General features: G+C 35.6%; 1 long non-coding RNA gene across 1 annotated transcript in view; it reads left to right on the top strand.

Annotated features, from left to right (window-relative positions):
* Positions 1-9,711, top strand: part of LOC115285900 — a 10,739-nt gene extending 1,028 nt beyond the window's left edge. The window contains exons 2-3 of the long non-coding RNA XR_003905742.1: positions 2,514-3,159; positions 9,672-9,711. This is a non-coding gene — a long non-coding RNA (uncharacterized LOC115285900). The remainder of the gene's footprint in view (positions 1-2,513; positions 3,160-9,671) is intronic.
* Positions 9,712-10,080: the final 369 nt, after the last annotated feature.

Below are 10,080 nucleotides of genomic sequence, written 5' to 3'. Positions count from 1 at the left end.
AGGTGCCCATCTCTCCACACCCTCGCCAGCATCTATAGTCTCTTGATTTGTTCATTTTAGCCACTCTGACTGGCGTGAGGTGGTATCTCAGTGTGGTTTTGATTTGTGTTTCCCTGATGATGAGTGACGTTGAGCATCGTTGTTCTGCAGCTCTATATACCTGATGGATATTGCATAGGTATAGGCTTTTAAGTTTAGATTTTTTCAATCTACATTTATTTATTATCTACCATATGCTAAGATTCATCCTAAGGTATAAGCACATGGTTACTGATCTGAAGAGTCTTTTAAAAAGAGCAGACATGTAAAAAGCAAAGTATAATACCTATCTCACAAGATTAAAATAGCAAAAAAGAAATGAGACAATGTGCATGAAAACAGTTAGCAGTGTGCCTGACATTTAATAGCAATTAATGCATTTAAATAACATTTTTTTTTTTGGTTTAACACTAAGTAGTGTGGCTGTGAGGTCTTTAGGCAAAGAGGTAAGAGATAGGAGCTTACTAACAGATGGGAAGATATAAAAGGCCTCAATGGATTTTGCCAGGGAAAAAAAATAGTAGTATGGTGATAGGTAAATCTGAGAGATAGAGGGTAGAATTCCTACATCTGAACAGTAGTAGGAGGAAGAAATGAAGTAACAATAATGGCAGAAATACAGCTTTTATATGGTGAAAAATAAAAGATAGGTAATGATTTTTGATTGATTGTTTGCAGGACTAGATCCTAAGGCAGAAGTAATTTTACTAAGAAACCTAGTTCTCTAGTTATTACAGTTAGAATATATTAACAATTTGCCAAATAGCACTCAAATAAACTAGAAATATTGAGTTACAAATGTCGTCTTGTGGCCCCTGGATAGCTCAGTCTGTTAAGCAGCCAACTCTTAATTTTGTCTCAGGTCATGATCTCACACTTCGTGGGCCTGAGCCCCGCATCAGGCTCCACAATGACAATGTGGAGTCTGCTTAGGATTCTCTTTTTCTCCCTCTCTCTGTGCTCCTCCCCACTTGTGCTCTCTCTGTCTCTCTTAAGATAAATATATAAACTGTAAAAAAAAAAAAGAAAAAGAATTGTCATCTGATTTAAAACATTGGAGTTATGAATTGTGTTTGAATATCAGCTGTAATATTCAATGGTAGCTGCCACCAGATACACTTTTGCTTAGTAAATCCATTGCAAATTCATTAGTTATTATTAGTTATTTCCTATTATGCTTGGGAAATTTATTTCCAATTCATAGTTGTTACCGGTTATGCCCAATTATGCATGGAAAGAATATTACTAATTCATTGGTTATTATGAATCGTGTTTGAAATTTCAGCTATAGTTCTTATCAGATACAGTTATGCTTCAGAAATCTGTTGACAAGTAAATCTTAAAATCCTGCTTAGTGTTATATTCGAATGACTTTTTATTTGCTTTGTAACTGGAATAGTCAATTTAGCCAATTAACAAATGCTTAAAAATAACACAATATTTTCTAAACAAGGCAGGATTTATAACAATGGATTTGTTACTTGAAGCAGCAATTCAAATTATCGTAGAGCTGCAAGCTTCAATGAAATTAGAACTGTCTAAAAGAAATAAGGAAGAATTCAGGCATATTGCCAGAAGTTAAAGACAAAACAAAAACAAATAAACATTTTAGTACATTTGGATGATTACATTACATGTTATTCATGTAACATCATCCAAACGGAGACACTTGAGAGAGTGAATAAATGAACATCTAGGTGAAATCCTGAGTGAACTGATGGAAGCCATGACAGTCACAGGCACAATGGCTTGTGTAGTCACCTTTCTTACTTTTCAATGTTCATAGTTATGGTTTTTAGTCACTTTTCGGCTAACAATGGTTTTTCGTTCATGCTAAATCACCTTATAGACATACCAGTGGTCATTCTGAAGGGGAATAATGTAAGGGTTAGAGATTTGTAGCTTATTTTTAATGAATAATAATAACTATATGTCTGTTTAATGGTTTATAGATAATAGTTTTAAAGGAAACTCCCAAGAACTCATTATGGATGATAATAAATTTATGATCTAAGTGTTCACTCATTTAATGAATACTCATTGAGTGTCTTCTACATGCCAGACACTGTTGTTGTTGCTGTATATACATTGAAAAACAATGCAGATGAGGTTCCTACAGTCTGAAACTTATATCCCAGTGAAAAATTAGAAAACTATTTTACTAGAACAAAGCTAACCAATTAACACCATATTGAAACATTTATTCCAGACTTAGTAATGCCTTGTGCTTACTAACTGAGCTAAATAAATGGTCACTTTGCCAATTATTACTGCCACTGTATTGACAAAACAACAACAAAATTAATCCTTAAATTCACCAAGTGGAGCCTTGACTTGAATCTGTAGCATACTAAATCAATTAATATGTGGTAAGTGGGAATCAAGTTGAGTATTAGAATATAAAAGTGTTTTAGATATTGTGGAAGAGACAGATAGCTAATCATCAAAATCCCTATTTTCATTTTCTTCCTAAGGACACACAGAAGTCATGAGTCCTGCCTGTCTCTCCGTGAGATTGGCTAGGTAAACCAAAGACCTCAACAGTAGAAAGTGAGAAGTGATGGATGACATTTTCAGACCTGGATCACAAAAATTTCTCATGTGGTGAAACTCAACAGCCTCTCTCCATTTTGATAATAACTGAAATAATGTCCACCAGGCAGGGTGACTGGATCACTCTGTGGGAAGGAAATCACACCAACTTGTTCCCCTGTCCTGTATTGTCACAATGAAGAAACAAACTTCTATTGTGTTGAGTCAATATATATTTTGGAGTCTCTTTGTTAGAGCAATTCACCTACATGAAGTAAAACAGGAATCTTCTATAAACATCTGCAGTTAAATAGCCTCTTCTCTCTACACTTCCTTCTATTAATCATGGCACATTTTTCTTCTGAATCTCGATGAAGCTCAAATTCTTCCAAAACCCAGTGCTACAACAGCCAATGTCAAGTGAATAAAATGATGACATAAAGTAAAACCTGATATCATCATATTAACTCCAACTAACTTATAGATGCAAGAATGGAGGCCTGGAGACATCCCTTGGGACTTGAAGCTGGACATAGATATCAGGGCCCTCTGTCCATTACTGCAGGCTGCAACATATCATATCAAAAGGTAAGTGATATTTACTGTCTAAGGTTTAGGATAACCTTTTTAGTTTAAAATATATTGGAATATTATCTGATGTGCACTCTGGAATCCTGTTAAAACCATTTTTTTTTTTTGGCCAGGGCTAAGAAGTAGATCATATTTTACTAAAATTAAGGGACCATTAAATTTTTTTAATGTTTATTTATTTTTGACACAGAGAGAGACAGAGAATGAGTGGGGGAGGGGCAGAGACAGGGAGACACAAAATCTGAAGCAGATTCCAGGCTCTGAGCTGTCAGCACAGAGCCCGATGCTGGGCTCAAACCCACAAATGTGAGATCATGACCTGAGCTGAAGTTGGAGGCTTAACTGACTGAGCCACCTAGGGGCCCCAAGCTACCATTTTAGTAGGACTTACATGCATTAAATATAGCTTGAAATAATGGAGCAGTGATAGGGTTAAAGCAACTTTTGTTAAATGGAGTTTCTTTTAAAATTATTTGCCGTGATAGAACTTTAGTTTTGCTACATTACTGGAATGTAGAATAATAAATATAACCTTAGTAATGACTGGCACGTAAATATTCAATGTACAGTAACTGCTATATTTAGTAATCTTTTTATTGTGTTATGTTTTCAAGGGAATATAGGGCAGAGGTTAAGAGAATAGCTACCATCACACTACCTGGGTTTAAATCTTGATTCCAGGGCACCTGCGTGGCTCAGTTGGTTAAGCCTCTGACTCAGGTCAGATCTCACGTTCGTGGGTTCGAGCCCTGCATCAGGCTCTGTGCAGACAGCTAGCTCAGAGCCTGGAGCCTGCTTCCAGTTCTATGTCTCCTTCTCTCTCTACCCCTCCCCCTCTCATGCTCTCTCTCTGTATCAAAAATAAATAAAACATTAAAAAAATTAAAATCTTAAAAAAATTAAAATCTTGATTCCACCATTAACTCTGAGATGACAAGCCCTATTCCTCCTATGGGGTGTCTTCTACTAACACACCAGGAAACTGAAAAAAATACTACATAGATCTATTAAGATAATTAAATAGAAACTGTACATGAAGTGCTTATAACAATGTTTGACACATGACAATAATTCAGTTAGTGTTAGTTCTTCTTACTGTAAGAGACATGCAAAGGATTTTTTTCTTAAAGGTTGTCTGAAGTTCTGGAAAAACAACTATAATTTCTGTCCCATATATTTCAGTCTAGAAAATAACAAAGCAAACAAATATACTCAAATTAAATAAATGATTAAAATGTCCTTTGATGTATTATTAATATAGAAAGCTTGTATTCTTTGTAAACACTTCTCATCAAAGGGAAAAAGGATATTTTTAGTGCCTGAAGAGGACCTAAGTTTGGGGCTATTATAAAGCTATTATTTAAAACAACTCTTCTTGTTCCTCACTGAAACTTTGAAGGCTGGGGTGATTTCTATTTCTGTTACCATAGTATCATAGTGATTGATATGTTTCCTTTTCACTGGTAGCATATAGATATGTTTTGAATAAGTAAATGGGTTAATCTCTATGTTCAAGTCATTATACCTATACAAACTTTAGTTTTCTCATCTATAAAATGGGAATATGAGCATCCAACCTGGCAACATATTGTGTGAAATGCTCTACATAACTCATATAATCACCTGGCTCTAGCAGGCATTTGAAATATATGTGGCTGCTAAAGCGCTACCTAACCATCGCATTGCATGATACTTAATAATACTTAACAATTAATAATTAATTATCAAATGTAAATCTCACAGTTATATCATGAGGTTGGTATTTTTCTTAGTAAACCTCTTCTGTTTTCTGGAAACAAAAACAATTTGAGCGAACCTAGGGATTAAGGAAGAAATTATTAGTTGAACACAGTCGTGTCTCATGGACCCCAAGGGGAGCCATGCACACACAAAGGATTATACCCAGAGCACAGACAGTCATCCAGCCTCCAAGCACCCTCTATTTCAGTCTTTCTGGGGTTCTCACAACCGTCTATCCATGAAGAGCTAATTGATTTGTTTCTCTCTCTCTTTTTTATTTTTTCCTCTTTTTTAATTTTTTAACATTTATTTTTGAGAAACAGAGTGTGACAGGGGAGGGACAGAGAGAAGGAGACACAGAATCTGAAGCAGGCTCCAGGCTCTAAACTGTCAGCACAGAGCCCGATGTGGGGCTGGAGGGTCATGACCTGAACTGAATGCTTAACTGACTGAGCCACCCAGGAGCCCTGATTTGTTTCTCTCTTTAGATGGTTTTCTCTGTTTTTCTGTACACATAGCAAAAGATGGCTGTCTGATGCCACATCAATCCAACGGTCAAGCCAAACTAAGTTTGGTGACTTAGGTTAAATTCCAATCTCTCAGGTATAAAAGTGGTTAGGCTTAGCTTGGGGCATGTTATGTATTCTATATTCACAGGAAGACAAAAATCAAATGCTACAAACACAGGTACACTTAATGTTGGGGGAGGTGGCATGGTTAGATCTAGGGGAAATAATATCATTGTGGGCTGGATGTTACCCTGTAAGATTTTAATATTATGTTTATTTAAAAAAATAGACAAGGGTCTCTACACTTTTCTCTATGCTTGCTTCCCATTAAGTAATCCTGAGACCTCTGATCTCTTAACTTTTCTATATTAATCTCTAAGGTGCTTTTAAACTTTTTGGCTTACTCTGACTACTGCCTAATTCTGGTGTCTATTAAGCTATAAACATTCTGAAGTCTACATTTCCATTTTCCTGTTCTGTTCAAACCTTTTTGTTTTCCCCTTGCACCACAGCCTACTTTGTAGGATATAGGCCTCAAGAGAAGAGTAGTTTTAAGAACATTAGGTAGCAAAACCCTTGCAAACTTTTGAAGTATATTTTGAACACAGCTGCCTCTGGAACCAAATGCATAGTGTTTGGGCATTTTTCCTTCATTTCTAAGGACACTAAAATAATTTTTTAAGTGGTATGAGTTCTCAAAACCTGTCTTGATAAATAAAATCAATTAAAATATTTGTTCAAGTAGCAAATAATAACTATGTGAATATTTAAAGTACTCACTAATGGTTTGACACAAAAATTCCATTTTCCCAGCATCGACTTCAAGTTAGTATTTCCAACTGAGTTGCCGCAGGATGATTGCATTATTATTTTGTGTGTGTGAAGAAATGGATAACCTCAGCTAACAGATCACTGAGATCAGTTCAAAGTCTATGATTAAGAACAGAAATTGAAATTCAAATTAATCTTACTTATCCTCATGTCTTTTTATTAGCTGACTGCATTTGGAAAGGAAGATATTAATCAAAAAATAATTACTAGGACAGAAAAAACTATAACTTTTTTAAAGATGTTGAGAAGAAAAAAAGTTAATGTTGGCAACCCAGCAGTTTGGAAACTTTGTTAAGGCTTTGAAATTTGAATGTGAACTGTAGGGAAACACTCAGAAAAAGAGTGGAATAAGCAGGTTTCATTGTATTTAATTTGGCCTTTTAAATGTAACATGATGGAACTTGTAATTTAGAAATATTTTCTTAGGTAAATTCACTAGGGAAGGTAAGCATAATTACAGCTGTTCAGACTTCATGAAAACCAAATTGGCGTTATGGACAATTAATCTTTTGAAACATTGAGATAGCTCTGTAATTTCTCACTTTTGTAAAAAGCAAGAAGAAGGCAACATATATCAGATTTAGTCAGGAGGCCAGAAGTTTACTTAATTGACAATATAAGACACAGCATCCTAAATTTTTATTACATTGGGGCAACTCATAATTCACAGTAGTCTATATAGTCCTGAGCATGTATAATTATGTCCTAATTTTTACTGACCTAAAAAAGTAATAAAGTGGGAACTGGGCTTTTTCCTCTTGTTCTTCCAGTTTATGCTCGATTGAGAAAACTTATCAAAGGATAGAGATTTCTTAGAATAAAGTCATGTTATAACATATTCTCTACCCATTCAGGTAGAGTGTGCTGTATTGCCTACAATCCTAGCAACAGAGAAAGCATTTGACCAAAAATAAAAGGATAGTGGTTTCAATGGACCTAATGGACTGGAAATAAGGAGGCTAGCTTCTATGGACTTGGAAATATTAATAACTTTTAAATCAAATTCCTTACTGTGGAATAATATATTTGATCCTGGAACTAAATTCCTCAAAGCTTTGGAATTTCTTGAGTGATAAATCTCTGTTTCCATTCATTAGAAACTTCTATTTGATGTAACTTGGAGTGAGGCCCCCAGAAAGCTGGTGGATAGGTGGGGCTTCTCCTCAGAATGACCAAGTAACTAGAAGATTGGAACTTTCAGCCCCACCCCCAACCTCTGGAAAGGGGAAGAGGGAGGGGCTGCAGATTAAGCTCTATAAAACTTTTGAACACCAGTATTCCATGAACTTTCAGATTGGTGAACCAAAACACATCTGTGTGCCAGGAGGGTGGCACATGCCAAATTCACGGGCAGAGAAATTCCTGTCTGGGACCCTTCATCTGGCTGGATGTTTCTATCCTTTAATATTCTTCACAATAAACCAAAAATCTAGTAAGTAAACTGTTTTCCTGAGTTCCATGTGCCACTCTAGAAAATTAATGGAACTCAAGGAGAAAGTAGTGAGAACCTCTAATTTTACATGCAGTTGGTCAGCAGGGCAAGTAACAACCTGAACTTGTGATTGGCATCTGAAGTGGAGTCAGTCTTGGGGGACTGAACCCTTAGCCTATGGTATCCGACATTGTCTCCAGGTAGATAGTATAAGAATCTAGTTAAATTTGTGGGACACCAGATCAATGTCATTAAGAATTTGAGATGTCCTTGGTAATGTGAACAAGTAAACCATGTTGGATTTACCGTTAAAAGAGTAAGTTAAATTTTACCTTAAAATGAGGCTCAATTGGATTGGGAGTAGACTTATAAATTAAAGGCTTAGTTTGAAGCTAGTCTGAAGAAATTGTCCAAGTTAAAAGAAGGTGGGACAATGACCTATAATATTTCTGACACATTTATTGAAAGCCAGAGTTGGCTATTAGGTGAGTTTCTTATAAAAGTCAAAAATATACAGATTGGTATATGTAGCTCTCAATTATGTGCCCACACTTAACAGAGAGAAGCTAATTACCTTGACCATATGCTTCCTCCTCTATTCACTGGAGTCTCTCATGTTTTGCCTTTTCCCTCTTCATGTACACTGCATTGCATTTTATTTTAATTGCCACCTTACCACCAAATGAAAGGGAAATATTGCTGTAGGGATGAGTGAGAATTATAGGGTTTCAACATTGCCCAGATGGGCTGGCTCCCTGGCTTAGGGGTTCTGTTTTCCAGAATGCACCTTTGAATGTCTTGGCCCAATTCCTAACCCTGAGGTGTATGGACAACAACACAGCATGCAGCTTGGTAAACTGACTTTATATAAAAGCTCTGGAGATAAAGATCTCTGGCTTCCCAGATTTTTGACTGTGTGGCCATGTCATATAATCCCTCTCAGATTCAACTCTAAGTTTTGTAGACTAGTTAATCTCTACTGTCTCTTTTAATTATGACTTGTATTTTTCATTTAAACTTTAGATGGGGTTCTTTCGTTTCAAGCCTTCTTTACTCTTCACCCCATCCATTCCCAAGAATGAGTTAGGTACATTCTTTCATCAAAACATGTTATTGTGATTCATGTTCACCCATGGAACTTTTCTTGGATCTAGATTTGCTTCCTATAGGCAAAAACTCTGCCTTTTTAATCCCAAGAACATTAGTTCTTTGTAGTGTCCAGGTCATGGCAGTTACTCAGTAATTGCTGAGGTTAAATTAATAATCAACAGAAAATGAAAGAAATGAATGACTTAGCAACATCAATCAGTAAATCAGTTTTAAACAACAATTAAACTAATTTTTCCCTGACCTCAGAGTCCAGTATTGACATTGGAAGGACCTAGAAGGTAGGAGAATATTCCTCTTTTATTTCATACAGGATGGCATTAACAATCATAACTAAAATGATTGAGTGCTTAGTATAGATTCATGAATGAAATTATCTTATGGAATAGGCGCAACAAACCTCTGAGATAGGTATAATTAATATCATCATTTTAATGACAAGAAAATTGAGATTTAGAGTTATGTATTGTATTCCTAGTTTCACAGCTAGTGAGCAGTGGAGCCTGAATATGTGGCTAATCTGACACCAAAACCATTATTCACCCATTATGGAATTCTGCCTCCAGGCTCCAAGCATTACAGCCCAAGAGTGGCTGAGCAAGGACCACAGCTTTAAATCTCCTTTTCCAGTATTTTCTTCCAATCTTAATGATAGCAAGGTCAACTCATAACTATAATTAGAATGATCTATCCATAAGGTTTTTAAAAGTGGGCCAAACAATCAGTGAAACTGCCCTTGTAACATGAGCTAATGGACTCAGGGATCCACTCAATGCACATGGTTCCTCTCAGTAGGTGCCATTATAGATGACAGCAAAGCATCACTAACTACAAGAGGCTATGCCGAAACTAGGTGGCTGATATAATCGTGATTATATTCATTTTATCAGAAAAGAAGATGCAATTAAGATACAAGATTTGGTGAGATGGTTTCAAGTAAGTAAGACACTTGGATAATATAATACCTAAGGACACATCTTAAGAAATGTGATGGGAGAAATGAGATGTCAGTTAAGAGACATAAATATCTATTTGTGTGTGCACTGCATGGATGTATGTGTTGTGTGGAAACTGATAAACTATATACATATTTAATATATGTATGGATATGTATATATTTAAGATATATTTAATGTGTAGATATATACATTTTACATAGAGTTATAGATACAAGAGATAAACTATATACGTATACACATGTATAATACATTCCATATATGTGTAGGTACATCTAAAAAATACCTAAGGTAATTATTTATTCCTTTCCTTTGTAGAAATATCACCATGAATATATTTTTT

Source organism: Suricata suricatta, chromosome 1, assembly GCF_006229205.1.
Source record: "Suricata suricatta isolate VVHF042 chromosome 1, meerkat_22Aug2017_6uvM2_HiC, whole genome shotgun sequence".
Lineage (NCBI taxonomy): Eukaryota > Metazoa > Chordata > Mammalia > Carnivora > Herpestidae > Suricata > Suricata suricatta.
Note: the sequence above shows the minus strand (reverse complement) of the source record. Positions and strands in the feature narration are given on the sequence as shown.